The sequence below is a fragment of the Rhodnius prolixus genome, unplaced genomic scaffold (assembly GCF_049639745.1).
Source record: "Rhodnius prolixus isolate KJV_2025 unplaced genomic scaffold, Rpr scaffold_8, whole genome shotgun sequence".
Lineage (NCBI taxonomy): Eukaryota > Metazoa > Arthropoda > Insecta > Hemiptera > Reduviidae > Rhodnius > Rhodnius prolixus.
In genome coordinates, this window is record NW_027411593.1 from 40,069,966 (window position 1) to 40,094,248 (window position 24,283).

At 34.5% G+C, this 24,283-nt stretch overlaps 1 protein-coding gene and 1 long non-coding RNA gene across 3 annotated transcripts in view; both read left to right on the forward strand.

The window, feature by feature from the left end:
- Positions 1–24,283, forward strand: part of LOC141451503 (neuropeptide CCHamide-1 receptor-like) — a 202,730-nt gene that overhangs the window by 162,963 nt on the left and 15,484 nt on the right. The gene's annotated exons all lie outside the window — the stretch shown is intronic.
- LOC141451500 (uncharacterized) lies at positions 16,580–23,840 on the forward strand. Its single transcript, XR_012456869.1, has 3 exons — positions 16,580–18,265; positions 22,442–22,680; positions 23,302–23,840. It is a non-coding gene; the product is annotated as an uncharacterized lncRNA (long non-coding RNA).

Here is a 24,283-nt window from a genome sequence, read left to right on the forward strand (position 1 = left end):
TTACAAATGTATAAATGTAACAACTTACAAGAAGAAGGAGCCGCGATATCCGTGCGTTATAGACTAGACCCGCAAAGCTAAGATGTATTGCGGTACTAATCTGTATTTCTAATTGTTTATATGAGGAATTTATAGTAAAGTACGTTAGGCGGTTATAGGCTAGACCCGCAAAGCTAAGATGTATTGCTGGTTTAGTGGGTTCGTTTCCCGGTCTAGGTCTTGATTTTTATTTAATGGTTAATATGAGAAATTTATAGTAAAGTGTTAGACGGTTATAGGCTAGACCCGCAAAGCTTAGATGTATTGCGGTACTAATCTATATTTCTAATTGTTTATATGAGGATTTTATTTCTAATTGTTTATATGAGGAATTTATAGTAAAGTACGTTAGGCGATTATAGGCTAGACCCGCAAAGCTAAGATGTATTGCTGGTTTAGTGGGTTCGTTTCCCGGTCTAGGTCTTGATTTTTATTTAATGGTTAATATGAGAAATTTATAGTAGTGTTAGACGGTTATAGGCTAGACCCGCAAAGCTAAGATGTATTGCTGGTTTAGTGGGTTCGTTTCCCGGTCTAGGTCTTGATTTTTATTTAATGGTTAATATGAGAAATTTATAGTAGTGTTAGACGGTTATAGGCTAGACCCGCAAAGCTAAGATGTATTGCGGTACATTGCCAATGTTTAATATGAGAAATTTATTGTAAAGTACATATATGTTAGTCGCCTCCGTCCACGACACCTAATTGGTATTATTTAGACGTAAAGTTAGCCTAAAAAAAAGGAGCATTAATTTAATTTTTAGTGAGTAAGAAAAATAGATTTCCTCTAATGTGTCATTATTGTGTAATGTACGGTCCTACCTCTTGTGTAATATTAACTAGGGTTAAATGTGTAACTAATATTCTGAGTTTTAAGGAAATTCCTTTACACAATGGGTTATACGAGTACACATTTTTGTGATTTTCCGGGGGAAGTGCAGTATAAATTTACGGATTTAAAAACTACATAATTTTAGTAATAATTTAATATGATTCTAATATATGGTAATACGAATAAAATAAAGTTATAATTTTGATTAGAGTAGTGACAGTTAGTCGTGTGGGTCTTTACACAAGAATTACTGTTTCAATTTAGGAAATTATTTATTTTAATAAATATTGAAATTTTACTAATTTTAATGGAATGCTATATTTTTCTGTAAATTTGTGAGCTTTTTAATTTAGCGAAAATGAGCATTGTTTTTTACTCTAAAAATAAAAGTCCATTAAGATTTATTTTTTATTCTCTATAAAAATCTCGCCCATTTAAAATTCAAGATCATTTATTATATTGGAGGTATTCTTTTATTGAGGGGCTTTTTAGCCCTGAGACTAGGCATTAAGCATAAAATAGATGGTTTTTTTAGACAATGGCTATGTCTGGGAATAGACAAAAAAACCCATTGCGTTAATGGTGTAGAAGGATTAATGCTGGCTCCCTGAAGGGCGTTAGAATATGGTACTCCCGAATAAAAACCGAGATCAGATAAGACCCAAAATATCATCACAATTTGATGGAATTCAAGGAGTGAATTTTAAATATGGCTAGCCTTAAAGTACATTCAGTCTCGTTTAGGTTAGCCTTTAAAGTATTGGGCTTGTAGCCTATAATTTGCACCCTTACACAAAGCTTACTAATGGTTAACCTGGTCCAAATTAAGTCACCATTTAGAAAATTTCCCAAATGAAACTTGATGTGCATTATTGGATAATGATTATTGTATAATCCAAAAGTCCATTACTAAGTTCAGATTTCCTCCATTAGATGGGAAAAGCCTGTGACTAAACTTGATTATCAATTCCACTTCTCTCTCCTCCCCCCCCCCCTCTCCAAACACTTTATCCATTCCCTCTCTCTCTCTCTAACTCACAAGTAAATAGTTCTCTCTCACTCTCTTTTAGTCGCGCCCCCTACTTGTGAAACCAATAAACTTACTGCTTTTACCAGCTGACTATTGGTTTGGTATATTTGCACGTATGTTATTCAATAATAAGAGATTATTAAATGTTCATTTAACTATTGAATGAATATCAATTTCATTTTAATAATGAACTTCTCAAATTTAAATGAATGACCAATAAAACTGGGAGCAAAATGTAATTACTAAGTCCAATGGTGATATCGATTCGGAATTTGTTATTAAAGAAAAGGATATCGATTCAGGCACCTCAAAAGTTATTTCCGGTAAAAAGTTAAAATCAAAAAAATCTGCAGAATCAATAATGCTTTCTTGTGCAACAGTCAGTTTTCTATAACCATCCAAATGGCATTTCCTGGACTCTTATATAGATAAATGGCCAACTTGGCAATAAGCCCTCCAAGAGCAGCTTACTGAACTAAAACAAACGCACAAACTTCTATGTGAATTCACTTGGCACCAGCTTTATGGGCTAACAATACAAAATAAACTACAATCGTAAACTATATTCCCTTCTTGAACCCTGATTACGACTGTTCTATGAACAATACGAGTATAGCGGAAGGTTAAATGCTCAGATTAAGTTTGAACTATCCAGATCTAGAATCATCCGCTGCTTCATTCAATTATTGCTCTCATCACAAATTTATCTAATTGTTCTTTATAAATATGCATCCTGTTCCTGGGTCAATGATTGCAGTTCGTTTCTAAACAGTAACAAAGATTTGGGGCGATTTAGGATGACGTCACAGTTTCTCTTTCCTGTTCCGGTGTTTAACAAGAAAACGAAGTGAATGAACTCCTTAAAGGCCTTCAATGACCCAGAATTCCGAGGAGAAAACAAAAATCTTTCGCTGAAAACATTGATTAAACGTCTGTTGTGTGCAGGAAACGGGGCGAAGTATGAAGATCAAAGATTGAAGCCAAGAAGCCAAGGTCTCTTGAAGGTACTGCTGGAAGGAGAAGACAATTTTTTTTTTTTTTTGTAAGTCTGCGATTATTAAGTAGGCGAATACCAACCTAAGAGATAATTGAAAAAAAATTGCCCTCTCAAGCCAGAAGCAAGAAAAAGTAAAAATAATATTTAAAGAAAAAATATTAGCCATATTGCAACTAGCATGATCGCATTTCTTAAGAGATTCCTCTTAGAGAGAGCATGGATGATTAAAGGCGTAATCTGAGTGTATAACTTGGCTAGAAACTTCCCAACTCCTTAATTTGGAACTTGATGACTCAATTTCTAAGGGCGAATTCGAAAATTCGAAACCAATCAAAATGGCAAAAAAAAAGCATGCTCTGTATTGTATGAAATCACTGAGTTATCGATATACGTACTTTGTGGGTACTCTTAATTATCTATTTCTTGATTGATTGATTTATCTATTTAGCTATTTCTTGATTGATTGATGTGCCTTCATTTTACACCCACTCAAACTATCATACGACACTTTATAACTTCAACTAAACCTCACCGTACACATACTCGTACTTGGTAGAAGATAAGTGGATCTACTGGGGACCCAAGGGCTTTAACCCTTCCTACGCAAGGTTCATAAATAAATAACTACATCAGAGAGATAAAATGTATTGTCTAGGAAAAACTGAGGTAATAATTTCTCTTCCTTAATGTTTCATGTATTTCCCAGAGAAAAACACAGAGAGCGACATTTGAATAATATCAAATGCAATAAGAATGGTAGTTCTTAAAAAAAAAAAAAGTAAAAAAACTTATCTTTGCCAAAAAGAAGAATTTTAAGGAGAGAGTGGTTTCCAAAATGTTGGGCGCCTCTCCCCAAATTTTACAAAAACAAGTTCTCACTGTAAATATCCGTTTTGTGGAAAAAAGTTGTTTTTATAAAATATCCTCCCTCCCTCTTTTGTGTGAGTGAAACTTTATAGTTCGTTTTTCTTCCACTAGAGGTCCTGACTTTAACTTAGTGATCAAAGTTTCTTCAAACGGAAGTTACCACTCTACAACTTAATGTACGACTGGAAAACATTATCATAGAATATTGGCACGGTTTGAATTTCATCTAGTAAAAAGTAAAGTAAAGTAATCGCCTATTTTTTCAGGCGGAGCTTAACGTCCAACTACCAAATAGGTGTCGTGGACGGAGGCGACTAGCAAACGTACTTTACTGTAATTTTATTTCATTAACCATTGGGAATATAGACTAGAACCGCAATACATCTTAGCTTTGCGGGTTTAATCTATAACCGCCTAACATGCATTACTATAAATTTCTCATATTAACTATTGGGAATATAGACTAGTACCGCAATACATCTTAGCTTTGCGGGTCTAGTCTATAACCGCCTAACATACTTTACTATAAATTTCTCATATTAACCATTGGGAATATAGACTAGTACCGCAATACATCTTAGCTTTGCGGGTTAGTCTATAACCGCCTAACATACATTACTATAAATTTCTCATATTAACCATTGGGAATATAGACTAGTACCGCAATACATCTTAGCTTTGCGGGTCTAGTCTATGACCGCCTAACATACATTACTATAAATTTCTCATATTAACTATTGGGAATATAGACTAGAACCGCAATACATCTTAGCTTTGCGGGTTTAGTCTATAACCGCCTAACAAACTTTACTATAAATTTCTCATATTAACCATTGGGAATATAGACTAGAACCGCAATACATCTTAGCTTTGCAGGTCTAGCCTTTTAACCCGCTCGGCTACCGTGGCGCCTAAAAATATAAGATACGGCGGGGGATTGAACCTAAGATCCACTAATAGAAGAATTACGCCTAACGCTTTAGCCCACTCGGCTAACGGTACTGCTCTGAATTTCATCTACTCGTATTATTAAATTTAAAGAAGTATTTTTGAATGTAAAAAGGTCTTATTTCATATAAAAAGGATATAGTCTAAGATCTGTATTTTGCACGTCTTCCAGAATCGCACTTCCACGATTAAACTTTCTCCTAAAAGCTTCACGTAAATAAATAAAATAATTTATTTGTTTTTACAATTTCCTATTATTTGTGCCACGTTTAAACTTTAATAATTGTAAAACTTTCCATATAAAATATGGAAATTTCTAGAATTTTCAATGCTGCATAATTATTACATCTATTCAACCCAACCACTTTACACACATTCCTACAAAATTTTGTCGTGTAAATTAATTATAGGGAATATTGGGTTTTTAGGAACTTGAAATTGGGCTTTTCACTAAAATGCTTCCCCAACGCCTACGTAATTATATTAACTGTGTAAAATTACTTTATGAAGGTTCTATACCATTTTTATTACTTAGAACTGAAATTGATTAAATCACAGCAATAAGCGGATGTATGTGCGTGTTTTAGAACCGCCAAAAATAATTCTCTCAGTTCAATGGACGTAATTAAATTTTCTTTGAAATTTCAAAGAAAAAGTGGGGCCCAAAGAAGAGATTTACCCTTTATGAACTAGCTTTTATTAAAGAAATACGATACTTATTGAAATCTATGGATGTTAAACGATTTTTATTTGAAATCGATAATGTTTGTCATCCACCTTTTTTAATTCAGTTCTAGCATCGATGTTTCTTTAGCTGAATGTATAGTAGAGTTTCTTTAGAATTAAAATATACAATTCTGATCTAGATTTGCTTTTATGTACGGAAAGGGAAAACTTTTTTTTCCCCTCTACTTTCCAAACCTGATACCCACCAGATATCGATAAGGTAATTCAATATTTCCAATTTATTTCCACCATATAACCTCCCCATACAAAGCCTATATTAGATACGTAAAGGAAGCTCACTTTCTTTCTCTGTCTACACACATAATGCACCAGCATCACCCCATATATTCATGCTTTATTCAGCATAAAGCTCATTGTACCTTGAAATTCTGATTTTTCATAAGGTTATTTATTTAGAAAATGTTAAACTTCCATCCAAGCAATGTGAATGAACTTCCTGTGACGTCTCAGCAGAAAAGAACAATTTCTATGCGTATGTATATGGATAACAGTGCAGAATTTCGACTACTAAGTGCCACAATTTATTTATACGACAAAAAGTAAATGTATAAATGAAGTAACTAAAAGAAATTAACGCAAACAAAAATATAAAAATTGTAAAAAAAAATGGATATCTGGTGTGAAATACTCCAATTTCGAAAAATATCGCTTGAAAACAAAAGAAATGAATTTATTAAAAGTGTCACTTCCGTTAAACCAATTTGAAATTTTGGAAAACTCCACATTAGACGAGCGAACAAGACCCTGCTGACAGTGCTGGGTTCTGATTCTCCTGGAGAACGTTATGGAGAAAAGGTGTTTTAGTAACAAGGAGTGGTTATCCCTAGGTTCCTTTCTCTTCTTGGGGGCTTGGGAGCCTGATTTGGTACCGGGTTTGGGGAATTACCATCTTAAAATTCATTATTCGCGATGGCTTCTTTCGAATAGTTAGGGAGTGTTTATCCCCGGACTATTTGCTTCCTAGTTCCAAGAACTTCTCTGGAAAAACTAATTTAGTTGGGAAAACTTTTCAGGTAAAAGTTTAAGATCTAAATTATATGCGCAAAGCTAGGATGTATTGTTGGTTTGTGGGTTCGATTTCCGGTCTTGGATTTTATTTATTGGTTTATATGAGAAATGTATAGTAAAATATGTTAGCCAATCGCCTGTGTCCACATTGCCTACTCTTCTAGTTGGACGTAAAGCCAGCCTATAAAAAATAGGCATTATTTACTATTAATGTTACACGGGTAATGAGACTGTTATCTATACTTGAATAACAATAATAAGGCGTGTCAAACTGGCGACCCCCGAGGTGATTTCTAGTGGCCCCACGATGTACTGAAATAAAATGAGAATAGAAAAAGTTTTTATGAAGGAGAAATAGCGCTTAGGGGGCAGATCGAGGCAGAATATCGTACACACCAAGAACTGGTTAACCGTTTAACTACTGAAGACGGAGTATACACGTGGCCCCAGGGCCTTTCCTGGGGGGGCCTGTGGGCTTGTATAAACACGCTGACTACTTCCGGCGACGTTTAGAAGCCACTTGGTGCAACAGGCAAGATTCACTCGGCCCCACAACATATTTACAAATTTGTCCTAGTTTCCCAATATCTGGATTCTCAGAGACTGAGAACAGAAAATCTTCATTAAGGTAAATTAGATGTTTATTCAGTTTAAAAGAAAATCGTAGACACCATTTTTGATTTTAATAACAAAAAAATCGAATCAATAAACAGTTCGAAATCGATTTTGTTCAAAGCCTTTCTTGACCACTAATCGAAATACGCAATTTTTGAACTTTCACTGACTTTTTCCTTTTTTTTTTTATCCAACGGGATAACACAAACCAAAGATACCAAACAAAAAAGAAGTATTCCAGTGGAATACTTGGAACACATATTACTTGTGTCTCTTTTTTTTACCTATTATCTTATGCCAAGTTTTATAATCAAGTAACGGTATCTATAAAAATAGATAATAAACATTTCTAGCTCATCATATTTATTCAGCCATTATCGTTCTTTAATAAAAACAAGGAATCCTTCCCAGCTAGGACATAAAAATCCATATCACAATAATAATATATCTATATAATTTTACAAGCTGGTACAGCGTAGAAATGAGACAGCCAGGCGGAGAATGCTGGACCAGATATCATCCTCTGGTATCAACTAAAGTACGATCTCTTCTGGTCAAACATCTATCTCTGGAACTTTTAGTGCACCCCTATAAACTTTATTATCTACTGACTGTACTAATTAAATATTAACTATTTTTATTGACAATACCTGTCCGTGGCGGACGATATTAAATAGAATTAAAAGGTGGAATAATTGTTTTTAATGTTAGCAAAAATTTAGTGCGTATATTGATTACTTTACAATGTTGAGAAAAGTTTTTAAGTCGGTTTATTGTCTAATGTAAATAGCGTTTAGTTTCTATTCATAGTCTAGTTACACTTGTTCTGATTTCTACATTGTCTTTCGAGACTTGTTAACAGGAAGTACTGCAATCGTTTCAAAATTTCGATATCGAATTTCCACCGGAAGTGTGGTCCTTTATGTGATCTCTTCTTAGTCCACCCCAATCGTTCTGTCTGTCTATAGCAAGGGTCCCCAAACTAATTACACAGTGGGCCAGTTCACTGTCCCTCAGACCGTTGGAGGGCCGGACTATAAAACAAACTATTTTAAAGTAAAATAACAAAACGGGAACAAACAGAATATTTAAAATAAAGAACAAGTAAATTTAAATCAACAAACTGCCCAGTATTTCTGTGGTAATTATGGACCTGCTTTTGGCTAATGAGATGGTCCAATGTCCGGTTTAGTTATAGTGCTTTGCCTTTCTTCCTACTTCTGCTATTATTTCACACTGCTTCCGGAGCCGTGACGCGATGCAGCGCTTTGCGGCACCGCCACATTAAGTGCTCCTCCTCTCACTGACCACCTCTAACTGAGTTACCCCTTCCGGAAGTGCGGCGGGAGCCGGATAAATGTCCTCTGGGGGACCGCGGGCCTTAGTTTGGGGACCCCTGTTTATAGAGTGTTGCCTCAGCAAGTCAAAAACGAGAGAGAAAAAAAAAAGGTCACAGAATATTAAAAATTTTACATCCGGTTGACGAGGAGCCATCATCAGGACCCCGGAAATAAAGCTTTTAGACGAAATCAGTATACCAAGTGGGCCGCCATTTTATTGCATCGATTATACAGTTATTTTTCTTTGCATTTTTATCGGAAAACCTTCTACGATTTTTTTTTGTAAACTTGGTATTCTTATTGCACATAAGTAATTCTAAAACTTTTATTTAAAATATTTTCACAAGAAAATTTTATTAAAATTGTTCTAGGCGAGAATTAGTTTGGCTTATATTTAAATTTTCAGTAGAAACGTATGAACTGCTAGATATAAATATTAATAAGGGATCTAATAAATATTAATAAGGGCTAAATATGGAAATAAAAGTACAAATTTCAAGAAATTTGGCAGACCAGAAGTGCATTTCACGGAATAGTTCTTTTGTAGTTTCTAGCGTCCCCCTCTCCATCACGGAAAATGGTAAAAAAGAACCAACAAAATGGTAATATTGAAGCCAACTATCTTTGAGTACAAAATTAATAAATTCAAGAAAAATTAATTACGCAAACTGAGGTAAATGTTCTTACCAGTTTTTGGTTAAAGATCGTCAAAAGTTTTGGAATCTTAGTGTTCACTACTAAAGTATAACATTTAATCTTCAACAAGTTACTACCTATTTTGTGGCTATTTCTCTCTTTAAAGTAACTCCACCAAGAGAAATGTCTTAAAAACATTCTAGCCATCTAAATTATTGCGGTGACAGTCATTGATGGAATGCCTTCTACACTCTTTTTCTTTTTCGAAGTCTTTACGACCTTAATATGTTCCATACGGTTTTCTGGTATTAAAAAATTCCACAAATATAGGGACAATTCCCCCCCCCCACCCTCCCAACAGGGAACGGGAAGTTGTGGAAAAAAAAAATTAACACGAAGTACTCATCCGGTTTTTCATTTAAAAAGTTTGACTCAGTTTTTCTAATTAAAAAAAAAAAAGAAGAAGTTTTTCCACGAGCATGGAGTTTTCTCTAGATACTTAATTGTATTGCATACCTTATTTTAAGAATGGAACAGAATAATGATTAATGTATTCTAATTAAAAAAACCAGCACTGTAAAGGGTTGCCCTTATTTTGCCTAATACAAAAACTAACTTCCTAGGAACAAATGTTACAATCAGAAGTGCTGGTCCTGCATTGTTTATGCAATTCGAAGATATTCGATCTAGAACAAACTGGAAATAAGGAGTTTTGAAACAAAAAAAAAGAGGCTTTTGGAGGCAAAAAAACAAAAAATGTCTGATATGAAGAATAACAGACGTCCAAATTCAATTTGTTCGTAATTTAAAAACCCCAGCAACGGCCATTATAACAAATAACTATTAAAATCTATTAGGAAGCCATTTATAATCCTTAAATACTCATAAAAAGATAAATAATTTATTTATTAATAATTTACAAAATCAAATTAAGAAAATTCCTTTGCACAATCAGTTACTTTTTTAATAATAAAGTATCCTTTAAAAAATTAAACTAGTAGGAGGAAACTTTAAGCATTAATACTGGAGCATAAATTGTTTTAAGTTATTACTTATGTCCGAACAGCGGAACTTTCTCTTTAGAAAGCTTTGTTACAGAAATAAAAGTTTGAAGCTCATTCCGGAAATTTTCCTCCCATCGAGGAAATTGTTTGGGAAAAGAACTTATTTATATTTCCGCTTTTTTTTTCTTTTCTTATTTCTGAAGTTAAAAATTTTCCTGCTGCAACTTTCGTAACTGTAATTCATTTATCGCGTGAGCTATAAGGATTTTATTACTTTTACTTTTTCCTTAAAAAAAAGAAAAGAAAAGAAAATGTAATTGGCTAGAAATATTATAAGATGGGAGCCATAGGGAGGAACTAGTTTCACTTTCTCTAACTAAAGTAAAAAACAAGTAAAGAAATCTCTATTTTTTCAGGCTAGCTTTACGTCCAACTACCGCAATTTGGTGTCGAGGACGGAGGCGACTAACAAACATACATTACTATAAATTTCTCATATTAAACATTAAAGTTAAGTTTAAAAATTTTAAACTGAATATTTTAAAAACTAAACATCTTTAAAATGCAGTAGGTTAAACGGGTAAAACGGGACGAAACAAGTGCTATGGAAGTCTCTTTTTACAAACATAACTGAACAAAACCTGAACAAAAGTGTGTTTTATCTGAAGAAAAATCTAAGTATGGTTATTTGCTTTGGGTTGTCGATTTTTTTTTTAATAAACAAAATATGAGTAAAATTATACATTTTATTTGATATTTTGTAAACACTTTTGCTTTATTTCAAATACTACAAAAGCATTCGTCGTCATTTGCGTTTTAGAACTGTAATGATCAAACTAAAGGTTATAGACAGCATTTAAATTGCTTCTATGTCAATGCGTGATTGAAAAAATTACAGATAGAAAATTATCCACACAATAGAAAATCTAAATCAACCCGCTTAAACAAACAAATGGTTGCCTAGCAATAGTGGGTTAGTGAAAAAGCTTGCGCGGGTCAGAGTCTGACCCGCGGGTCATAGGTTCGCCATCACTGAACTAGACACTGGGAATCGAACCTACTAAACCAACAATACATCTTAGCTTTGCGGGTCTAGCCTACAACCGCCTAACATGCTTTACAATAAATTTCTCATATTAACCATTGGGAATATAGACTAGTACTGCAATATATCTTAGCTTTGCGGGTCTAGGCTATAACCGCCTAACATACTTTACTGTAAATTTCTCATATTAACCATTGGGAATATAGACTAGTACCGCAATACATCTTAGTTTTGCGGGTCTAGTACAACCGCCTAACATACTTTACTATAAATTTCTCATATTTACCATTGAATAAAATCCAAGGCCTAGACCAGAGGAATCGTATCCACTAAACTAACAGTACATCTTAGCTTTGCGGGTCACCTTTCTCTAACTATACTAGGAAGTATTGTGATCGTGCCAAATTAGCGATTTCCCATTTTCAAAGGAAATATCCTAGTTTCGGAAATCCTAAAGAAAATAAAATGATTTTTTTTTTACAAATTAAGTAGCAAAAGACATTTTCGAGGTTAATCTCAAAATACATTAAATCTATTCGAAAATGACACTTCCGGTAAGGCCGAATACTTCATATTTAGGTATTTAGTTCTAAATTTGATCCTTACTATTAATAAAGGAGGCAGGCAGTACAATAAACTCTGATGAAATCTTGTTTTTTTTTCTTTTTTTTTATGATTTAAGGCGCGTCAACATCTATGGCTATTGGCGCCCGGAGCTTTTCTCAGTGCACTGCCGGCCTCCGGACAGTGTTCTCTCGTTACAGACAACACTGTCCATCACTGGACAGTGAGCTGTAAGAAGGGTCAGCAGCTGGATTCGAACCCGGGACCTCCGCGGGGGAGACCGTACGCTAACCGCATAGCTAATCCCTTCCCTCTGATGAAATCTCTCCCACATCTTCTCTCTCACTCTATCTCTCTTCTAAACTCACTTTGTATATTTCAATAATTTATTTAAAACCTTCCAACGGGAGAAGATAGTAAAACAAAATTTGACGACCAAGCGGAAGCACTAGACCACCAGCAGTAGATACATAACAGACTTTTGCACAGGCAAAACTAACAAACTTCGTGAACAAGGCTAATAATTTAGTTGGAGGAGGTAGCTAATAGCAGCATGTGATATCTAGTAGCTATTATGGCCTGAAGCTTACTGTTCGTCTACTTAAACTAAAGAAAATATTTTTCATAATTTTAGTAAATCCAAAACCAAGATTGTCGCAATCTTTCGCTTAGAAACCCTTGAACTAAAGTTGTAAAACTTATATCTTAACCCACTTCCGGTAGTATCGTTAAAATTATTAGGCCATAAAATGTAAAAATCACTGAATCAATTACAAATACATTTAATATATATTTTTTTTGATTAAATTAATAAAACTCTAAACATCTTAGAAAATTGCAATTACAAGATACATGAAATGAAATTTTAAAAATTATCATTCCAGGGAAACACTGGATTATCCCAAAATTACCTTTTTTCTCTGTCGATAGTTATCTTGGTAGTTTCAAGCTCACTTTACTGCTCACTTCAAGGATTCTTGAGGTTAGAAAAAAAAAAAAACAACTTTGACGCAAAAATACAATAAACAGCGAAATTTTGAACTATCCGAAATTACTTATATATTCGCACAATTTAAAGTGGAAAAGCTTTAATTCCAGAAAAGCACTCGCGCTGCAAATTATCGCGTAATTTTAACACTCCCTGAAAAAAAAAAAATACTTGAGATTGAAGTAAGGATTTATATAAGTGAAATGGGAACAAGAATATATATGTGGGGCTTCCGGCACAAGCGGGGTAACGGGAGCGGATGCCCTTCAGCAGCTACTTGCATCTTCTCACCCGCCCTGCCTAGCTCACTTTTTTCGCTCTACCTAGTAGATGACTTGGATTAAGCACACTGGTGCATTAGAAGGGTGCATTATTATCATCAACATTGGCGCCACCAGCCTGCGAGCTCGTCCAGTACATTAAATTTTCGATTAAGTGCTCTAACCGATCCTAACTCTATCTATGTCTATCTATCTTTCTTAACCCTTAAACCCTAAACCCATCAACAACAGTTGCTCTTCAGTCTTTGAGCAACCGGAAGCACATGAAAGAAGCAACTTCAACATCAATCTAGTTTTTCCGCATGCGCCTCATAACAATTTTAAGCTGTCTTAACGGGGTTTTCTTCAAACATTCACAAAAGTTGTGATTGGTCTCCACAAAACCTAGTCCCCTAATACCCAGATGAACAAAGCCTAGTGTACAGTGAACTGTCTAATCGACTGAGTACGGTATTGTTTCGTATCAATGGGGGCCCAGTTCCTTAGCAGGATAGCGGTAACTGTTGATTCTTTAAACCCTCTCTTTCCGTCCGAGAAGATGATGAACAGAGATAAGTACTTCTGTTTGCTAAAAATGAAAAGATCAGCTACAGAAATAGATGAGGTACCGTCCATCAAAGCCGCCCTAGGCTGCCTGAAAATATATGAAGCGAAAACTTCTAAGTAGGTGTCCGAAAAACGTCCTATACAAACTCTTTAATCTATTAGTTTCCTCAACCCTCCCCTTGCCACCGAAGGATCTATTTTTTTGTTGCATAGCATATTGACGTTTATATCACTAGGAAGATAGACGAGGGGTTTACCAGAACATGGGCTACGGAGGAAGAAATCTGGGTCAAAATTGACATCGCTGTTAAACTCCAGGGTGACGAAGAGAACGACGAGGGTATAAGTATTGGCTGAAGGGTCCATTTTTAGGGTTGGAAGTAAAGAGAAATACAGATAGAAAAGCTTGTTTGGTTAGGGTACTTAACCAAGTTTAACGAACGGACGAGCGCCCTCTCTGGTGACGTCAAAGTTTAAGATGTTAATACTCCCTCTGATTTACCGCTTGTCCATTGATAAGCGGGTTGAGGGGGACCTACCGCACTTTGTCCAAGTCATCCTGCAGGTAAAATAGGTAGGAATGGTTGGGGAAAAAATGCTGGAGAGTTGGCTGGACGGATCTACTCCAGCTACCTGGTGCCTTGTGCTGAGGAAAAATAGGTAGGAATGGTTGGGGAAAAAATGCAGGAGAGTTGGCTGGACGGATCTACTCCAGCTACCTGGTGCCTTGTGCTGAGGAAAAATAGGTAGGAATGGTTGGGGAAAAAATGCTGGAGAGTTGGCTGGACGGATCTACTCCAGCTACCTGGTGCCTTGTGCTGAGGAAAAATAGGTAGGAATGGTTGGGGAAAAAATGCTGGAGAGTTGGCTGGACGGATCTACTCCAGCTACCTGGTGCCTTGTGCTGAGGAAAAATAGGTAGGAATGGTTGGGGAAAAAATGCTGGAGAGTTGGCTGGACGGATCTACTCCAGCTACCTGGTGCCTTGTGCTGAGGAAAAATAGGTAGGAATGGTTGGGGAAAAAATGCTGGAGAGTTGGCTGGACGGATCTACTCCAGCTACCTGGTGCCTTGTGCTGAGGAAAAATAGGTAGGAATGGTTGAGGGAAAAATGCTGGAGAGTTGGCTGGACGGATCTACTCCAGCTACCTGGTGCCTTGTGCTGAGGAAAAATAGGTAGGAATGGTTGGGGAAAAAATGCTGGAGAGTTGGCTGGACGGATCTACTCCAGCTACCTGGTGCCTTGTGCTGAGGAAAAATAGGTAGGAATGGTTGGGGAAAAAATGCTGGAGAGTTGGCTGGACGGATCTACTCCAGCTACCTGGTGCCTTGTGCTGAGGTAAAATAGGTAGGAATGGTTGGGGAAAAAATGCTGGAGAGTTGGCTGGACGGATCTACTCCAGCTACCTGGTGCCTTGTGCTGAGGAAAAATAGGTAGGAATGGTTGGGGAAAAAATGCAGGAGAGTTGGCTGGACGGATCTACTCCAGCTACCTGGTGCCTCGTGCTATTACCTCCACTAAGGTACTTCTAAAAAAAAAATATTGCTCTTAAAAATTAACACAAAAAATGCAAGTGATGATTCATTCGATAAATATTTTTTAATGATCTGCTTTCGACATCGATTGAAATTGAAACAATTGAGAAGAACTGGGTGGGAGGGGGACTCTCTGCACTAGATCAGAGAATAAATCGATTTAACAAATCAATACAAAGGGCAAAATCAATTCTATGTCCGCTTCAGAAGATCAAAATCAGAAGCCTGAAAAAAAAGAATACGTAAAAGATTCTTCGTTTAAAGACAAGGAACCAGGCAGACAACAAAAGAAGGCGTCAGAAATTATGCCCATAGAACAACAGCAAGAAAACTTTCAAATTTCAGATTTTACGGTCTTTGAAGTAAACATATTTTTTGATGATTTTTACTGACTGATTCCGCGCAATATAGGAAATTTTAATATAACCCGTAAAAGACCCACAAGGAAAATCAATAGTAAACCTACATCGTTGATTTCACGCTCTACAATCGCTCAAGAGATTTTCGATGCTTACCATTACCATCCTAAATGTCTAAAGCCCACAGTCAATCCCAAAGACAACTAAGTCCACAAATAAATTTAGCTCCCATAAAGTTCCCAGCTACCAATTACGCTTCCCAGAAATTTTCTCCTGCTTCGAAAAGCACTCATCAAGTAAATTCAGTCGCCCCCGAATTCAACCTCCAATTCGACCCATTTTTATAAGTTAGATTTGTGTAGGCAATACTGTAAAACTGAAAACATTGCAACCTTAAAGATCTATTTTGGCTATTTTAAGTGTTAATGATTGTAGGCGTCTATTGTGAAGATGTACGACTGAGGAAGTGTGAGTGTGTGTGTGTTAGAATGTGTAAGATGAGCTGGAGTTTGCCTGTGGGTACGCTAAACCCAAACAGTATGTTGTTCGAATGTTGGCGGTAACAGTGTAAGTATTATGCTGGGATAGCGCAAATTCCTGAAGAAATGGCTGGTCCAATTCCTCCTCCTGGGCAACCACCTATCCCCTTAACTCTTCTTCTATCTCAAACCCAGCCATTCAACCTCCCACACAACTTTAACCACTCAATACCCACGACCAGAGAATAAACCCAGGTACGATTGTTCGTACTCGTATTGTTCGACACCTCCCATCTAATAAAAAAATACAGTCTTAAATCTTCTGCAACCCAAAAGATATCTTGATCATCTCCCTAAATAAATTCAGCCCACAAAGTTCGATCCCTAACTACCAATTACCTACTCGAGTGAAGTGATTTTCCTTAAAGACTTTCCCATTATTGCTTCAGCAGAGAGCTCAAATACTGATGGTGAAAGCAGAACTAAGCTTTTCTTGTCAAGGAAAAACTGGGAATTAAATACTGAGACAACATTCTCTTATTGATTCTAAGTACAAACAACAGTTCCAGGACGAGAAAAAAAGTTAAAAATTCGCAGAATATTTAAAAGTTTCGCAGAACTGCTGCGAAACATATCCATCCTGATGGTTCTTAAGTAGATTCCTAGATACTATAGGAATTCCAAATAAGTATGAGAACTTTCTGAGAGCTTAAAATTCAATTCCATTGGAATTGGGCTCCTGAAGGATTACGTCAAGAGAATATGGATCGAAAAAACTTGAGAAACGTTGGGTATCCTCGAGAGAGAGAGGCCAAAAGAGGGAGTGATTTATTGCTTTCCACTTTAGTCCCTCAGGAACTTCACTATAAGAATCTATACAGATCTGATAAACTATGGTGCTATAAGTCAAGATTCATCACGACTTGCAATTTTTTTTTTTAGAAGTTCCTTAAAATAGAATAAAAATATTTTATCGCATGCAATAAATATAAACGTCTTTTAATTACCTGATCTGATTAGAAGTCAGCATTTAATTTGCTGTCCATTCTGTTTTTTTGTGCTAAAAGTCAACATTATTAGCAATTATAAGTAATAAATAAACATGGACTGACCGACTCTCCTATACTTGGACTGGAAGTTCCGAAGGAGGATATTACAGTGGCCATATTGTGTTTTCAAATAATTATAATTCCATTTGTTTAACAAATATATAAATGTTCATTCATAATGGGAATATAAAATAATACGCTTCAATAGAAACAACAAAAATACATAAAGGAACTATAATTATTATTATTTATTCATAAGTATTCTAACGAATTAATCGTAACGACGACATATTGATAACAATATCATTTACACAAATATGACCAACTTATAATTCCTCGACCTACCGTGTTTTGTTGTAGGATGGGATAGTAACCATTTCTTGCGGTTACCTATCCATTGGTCCAACGATGGCTGAAGATAATCCCACTGGACACTTGACACAGTTTAAAATATATCTCTCGCAAAAATATACTCGCATATTTATAAATGAACGGAATTTGGGGGGAAAAAAACTCGTATCACAAATATATTTAACAACGCACCAGTTAAAATGTATTTGTTAATTAGGATAAAAAAGAGTAACTACCGCTAAAAAAATCACTACCGGTATTTTACTCACTTCCGCACTCTCTGAAACAAAAAAAAAAAGGTGAAAATTAAAAAATTAAATCAAAAAGAAAATTATCAATCAGTTAAAAATGGAGAATTTCTTTTGTATTTTATTTGGTTTATTGACCTGCTTTCGACCTGGTGCCTAGGTCATCTTCAGGGTTATAGGATATATTTTACAGAAACAAAATTACAATGTATTTGGACCAAATAGATTTCGAGAAAACCGTTGCCGCCAAAAATGGGCTAAAATAGCATTTTCAGCAATTCTTATAGCTGTTACCCCCTTTTTTCCCCCCCCCCCCCTTAATTTATTATTTGATAGAAATAAAAGTTCCTAGTTTGAAGAAAATGTGTTCAAGATGAATTCAGACAAGATTTTTCTTATAAATATTTACTTAGAAATGATCCCCCAAAGTTTTTCCTTAAATTTATTATCACGACGTTTTTGTAACAGAAACTTTTATTTCAGACTCTTTTTCCCCCCTCTAAAAAGGAGTCTCAGTTTCCTTGGAAACTAATTCTCATCATGTGTGTCATAAGAACAAACAGCTGAAGTTTCGAGTGCCAAGAAAATGGCCAAAGATGAAATTCTATTATATTTTAAAAGGAAAGTTTATTAACAAATGAACTACGCAAAAAATACTGTTTTGTTTAAAAGAAGATATTTTAGTTCCAAGCAAAGAGATTTAACCATAAGCACAGATGGTGGTAAACATATTTAAGACCCCGTACAGTAAGCATTGTAAGTTAATCTTATTGCTGCAAATAATCTTTCAAGCTTAAAGATTCTCAACGAACACTTATTAGTTCAATACAAACCGTTTTAGTGACCGACCCACGGTTTTAAACAATTTTTTATTTATTATTTCTTACTAGTGGAGTTAATTCGATATCATTCTTTCAACAGAAGTCTCCGTTTTGTAATCCGTAAGTTTAGAAAATGTTATTTATTTTCAAAATATCTCAAAAACAAAAATTTACAGGAAGATGGGCACTTCATTCCCACCTGCTGTAACTGTCTTGAAGGGATTTCGGAATTCCTGATAAAGGGGTATTATAGGATCCTTTATAAAAACACAGTATCATATATTATATTATAAAATGAAATGGTACCCCAAGAATTGCCCTTTAATTTTAATTTTCCGAATGTTTTTGAATAAATGTGTGTATCGAGGAACAGAAACATAAATAAAGTCGAAGTCTCTACACCAAACTGATTATACTACCTCTGATGATGCATGCTAGTGTGAAACCAGGCAGGGATACAATAAACATGCGTACTACCCACGGATAAAATCAATGATTTTGAATAAGTAGGCTAAGAATGTGTAGGTGATGTTAAAAGACAATCAATCGAAAAAAAAAAATTCTAAAAGCAATTAAAAATTCGACTCAATAAAGTGTTATTTCCAGTTTAAGATTCAACACTAAGTTACAATCATGTTCCCTGAGGCTAAGTCGAGGCTAAATCAATAGTTTCAGCGTCTTGCTATTTATAGTTTTCAAGATCAATGTTCACATATGTTACAACACTATATACGCCACTTATTTGCCTCAGTAACCACAAAAAGAGATTTCCGTTGAAATAACGGTTAGAGGCGAGACCTGCAAAGCTTATAGATGTATTGTGGTATGGGTTCGATTCCCGGTCTTTAGGCCTTGGATTTTATCCTTAACAAAAACTTACAGTTTAAAATGTTAAGTATAAGGGTTGATTAAACGCCAAAAGGTACACAAATCAGCGAGTACCCAACATTTCATTAATACTTCATTGATAGTTAAGTAATTCTACAGCATTAATTTTCATTAATAAGTTATTTTTTAGAATTTATTAGATGTCACAGACCCTTATGCTGGCCATTTTCGTCTACAAAATATATGTTCAAGTAGCACTGTAGATTGACTGTAATATCTATTAATCTATAATAATCAAACTATTAATTACATGTTAGAAAGAAAACGTTATAAAAAATAAAAAAAAATTATGAGGCTAAAAAATTCAAAACCTTTTTTTTATAAAAAACTTACACCAATGATTTTGTTTATTTTATTTATTTATTTTTATTTTTAAATAAAAATCGTTGGTTTAAGTTCATTCTTCGATTAAAGTAATTGTTATTTTATGAAGTAGTCAAACGTTTATAATAATCGGTAATAATTATCTGGCTTTATCGCAAATAATATAGTTTTCTTCAATTACATTCTCAATCTAAGTATTCATCCCACAATGTTGTATATATGTATTATAAAGTAAATAAGATATGCATATTTTTAGGACAGCTAATTATTCCAGTATTTTACTATAAGTAAAATTAGGGGGACTAAATTAAATTACAATTGAGAAATGAATAATTGTTGTTGAATAATCTACTTGTTATTAACTGTGTGTTATTTGTGCTCACGAATATTTCGGTAAGACGAATTCAAGACAGTAGCCAACTCTAACTTTGTCTTTTTCTACTTTAACATGCATGTACATATATATATGTGATTTATCATAATTATAACAAAAAAATATTATAAATGAAGTGGCCAGCATAAGGGTCGGTGACATCTAATAAATTCTAAAAAATAACTTATTAATGAAAATTAATGCTGTAGAATTACTTAACTATCAATGAAGTATTAATGAAATGTTGGGTACTCGCTGATTTGTGTACCTTTTGGCGATTAATCAACCCTTATACTTAACATTTTAAACTGTAAGTTTTTGTTAAGGAGATTTTTGTACCTTTTGGATAGATTTTCCTTTTTGTCTATTTTACAAAGTTACATATCTGCTTTACAGATTTTTTTAAAATTTGGAATAAGCTATTCTATCACTATAATCTGATAAGGTGTTAAGTCGGAACCATAACAACCACTGGAGAGATCTTTTTAAAGAATGATTATAGTTGCGATTCCCCAAACCATCCTCAATAACAATTTTTTTGAAAAAGCGTTTTGAATAACATAGGAAGGTGGTTGTACGTAAATAGGAAAATTAAACTGCGATTTCAGTACTTCCTTTTAAGAGGAGTAAGAAAAATAAACTACGATTGCAGTACTTCTCCCTAAAAGGCAAAGAGGCAAAGATTTTTTAATCGAACGACAATTCATTGATTTAAATCGGTTCACTCATTGATAATTTAAACGATTGCAGTACTTCCTCTTAGTAGGTGCAAGAGCATCAGCAACGTAGAGGAGCTTTAACCACTTATTCGAGCTGAATTTTATCAAAATCGGACTAAGCGTTATAGAAATATTGGTAATAATAGTTTTAGAAAGGGCCTTATTTGGGTGGGGCGAACTCCCCTCCTTATGAGGCATGCCTTCGAGACTTTTAAAGTGCAAATCTGTACAAAATTTCGATTTGAATGACACTTCATTCATGAAAATCGGTTCACGTGTCGATAATTTGCAACTATTGCTATACTTCCCCTTAACAAGTGTAAGAGCTGATCGCCGCTTTAATGTTACGTAGGGGAGCCCTAACCCTATCATCCTACCAAACTTTATCAAAATCGGGCCAAGATTTACAGAGTAATTAGTAATAATAATTTTGGAGGGGGCTTTACATAAAGAGGGCTAACTCCTCTACCATTCGATGTACAACGTCAAAACCCCCAAAAGGCACATCTACAGAAAATTCCGAATCGAATGACACCTCATTCATGAAAATCGGTTCGCGCGTTTAGGCGCTACGTTGTTTACAAAAAAGGTAACAAGAAGAAGAAGAAGAAGAAGAAGAAGAAAAAGAAGAACAACAACAACAACAAGAACAAGAACATTTTTTGAAAAAGTCGTTTTTGCTCATTTTCGGCAACTTTTTTCTCGAAATCTATTAGATCTGGATTGTTGCAAAAAAATTACAGTTATAAAGGAGGATTTGTCCTATATTTTAAAGAAAATTTGGGAATTTTATCTTTTATAGAAAAAGAGAAAAAAATTGTCAAAGTTGGGTGTTTTTCAACGTTACGCTTTTTCGTGCAGTTTTTGACGATCAACCCTTATACAACTGTCCTACCGGACAGTTTTAATTTAAAGGTTAATAAAAGAAATTTACAGTAAAGTATATTTGCTAGTCGGCTCCGTCCACGACACCTAATTGGTAGTTGGACGTAAAGGTTGCCTTAAAAAAAATAGGCATTACTTTACTTTTACATTCCTTTTTGGATACAAAAAGTAAAGAAAAAGGGAAACCATGGTTACCATGGAAACCGTATAAAAATGTCGGCTTCCAAACAGTACATATCTGTAGGGTAATGAGTAATCTGTACACGTTGTAACATTATAATATAAGAAAATTTTATAGATTATGACTTTTAAATTTATGTTGATCAGTAAAACATTAAATTTCTGAAGATTGGACAAAATAATGGTACCAACAGATGGTGGTCCAATTCCCTGATTCTCTTTTAGGTAGAGTTTCGTCGTTCCAAAGAGTATATAAAGAATTAGAATGTCAAAAAGGCAGATTAATTTAGTGAGGGTGGAGTACTGCCCAAAATGAGTCGAAAGGTTAAGTATGCAACAATGATGCCCAAAATGATGGCAAATATCAGTACTGTACTAGGGATTGCGCTGCTAGATGAATTAAATAAATGTGCTGCTTCTAGTATCTATGTGAAATGTTACTATTTGGACCGTCCCATGAGCCCAAAATTGAGCTTCAAATTTATGTGTTTTTTGTATGAAAGAAGTCCCGCTGTAATGGCTATAAAATTTATTCATTACACAAAATAAATGGATTTTATATTAATTTTAAATTCAAACTAAATGAAAATTATTCCTAAATTCGTTTTTTTAATTATTTCACCTTTATCTTCAATGTACGTAACACAGAACTCACGAGTTCCCTTTGGAGAAGTCCTTTAGTAAGGCAATAATTAATGATTGAATATGAATTACAATTCTGTTTAAAATATATGATTCACAGACATGAAGATGGAAGTTTCTAGGTCGAAAGCTTGGTAAAAAATTTAATGACAAATTTATTTTGTCAAAAATATTTCCTTATAATATATTCACATGCCGTTTTTAGTACATACTAATTAATTTCTATCAGGCCTATTGCGCCACCAAGCTATAAAGAACAACTGGAATTCAACGCAATCAAAGCTAAAAGAATGTTTTTATCAAAGTTTCACAATTTTTCAAATTTCCATTGTTAGTATTGTGAGTATATTATACCTCAATATATTTTACCTGTCAATATTTACGTATAAATTGGAATTTTGGTTTTAAAATGCTTTATTCCATTACTACTCTCTCACTCACTCTCTCTCTCCCGCTCAGAAAATCGTTAAGTGTGATATAAGTCTAGTTACTCTTTACTAATAATTGGAAGACAAAAGCCATCAATGACAGAAGATGGACCTTAAAAAGACATTAGGTGCTTTCCAAATACACAGAAAAGGAAATTTGGTAGGCCTGTCACTAACTAGAGTGGAATAACAAGAATTTAATAAGATCTGCGGAGGAGTACTGTGAGTGTCTTAGGACCGTACGAATGTGACAGAATGGAGGAACAATGGAAATGAAAAACTAACATTGAGAATAAATCAGTGTTTTTTTTTTTACCAAATATTTATTAAATCGAACTTCTTCAGTCCCGATTAAAGAAGGTTCCCTTTAAACAGCCAGAATATTTTAAGCTCGGTGTTGTGATTAATACGATAAGTATTGAACTGCATAACATGTTATATTTACAACAGTTTGTAGTTTCAAATCTACTTATAAGATATTTATAATAATTAGGTACATAAATGATGAGCTGTATTATTTTTACGAAAACAGTGAGATGAGGGTAAGCAAACATAAGCGAAGAGGGACAGAGGCAAGAAGTGGAGAGTGCACAACAAAGGGAAGAGAATAATTTTTACAAAATGAAAAAAAAAATGCTTACATAAGCACAATGCCTAAAATTGAAGTTTATCCCCTGTACGAAGCATTGGAAAGAAAATATAACTGAACCTATTAGAAAGCATCGGAAAAGAGCAACACCATTTACTGTATCGGGGCCAAATACCATCAGATGAAAAAATGTAAGAACAGCAAGAAGTAATTCTGGAAAGACATTTTCAAGCTAGACCAAAATAAGATTGTGGAACGTATAAAGTTACAAAAATTGACATAAGATCCTGGTAATTGGTGCAACAGTTTAGAGCCAGGCTAAAAAGGATTGTTTAATCAACTCAGAAATTGGTTAACAGATTAACTCAATGTGATATAGTCAGAAAATGTAATGTATGACTGAAATATTTTAAGTGGAAGTCATATTCCCATTCTAAAAATCCGACACTGTCAAAAATAAGAAAATAAAGTGTGATTTTATTTATTCCATGGAATTGGTAGCGTAGAATAAGTTTTGATCTATCTAGCTACACAATAAAATAATACATTTGTATACACAATTTATTTCTAAGATGAAACATAATTCTCAAACCTCCCTCCAAGTGTAATAAAAGAAAAAGACATTGGAGCACTCCTTTAAAATTTAAGTAACGCAGAGTAACAATTAGCGAATACTTGCTTCGGCAGTCATATTTTAAAACAATTAAGGTGCTAGTGAATAGAAATCTTAGGGTAAGAGTAAAAAACGTGAGAGTATTGCAACAGATTCATTTGTTTGGCCAAGTCAAACTAAGTAAAATGTTTGGTGAAAATTTAAATACCAAAAAAATGGTGTAGCGGAGTAAAATCCATTTTTGTTAAAGGCTAATATTGTGGGAAAAGTCGTATGGGTTTTACATTAGGTAAGAAAATTATATTTTAACAC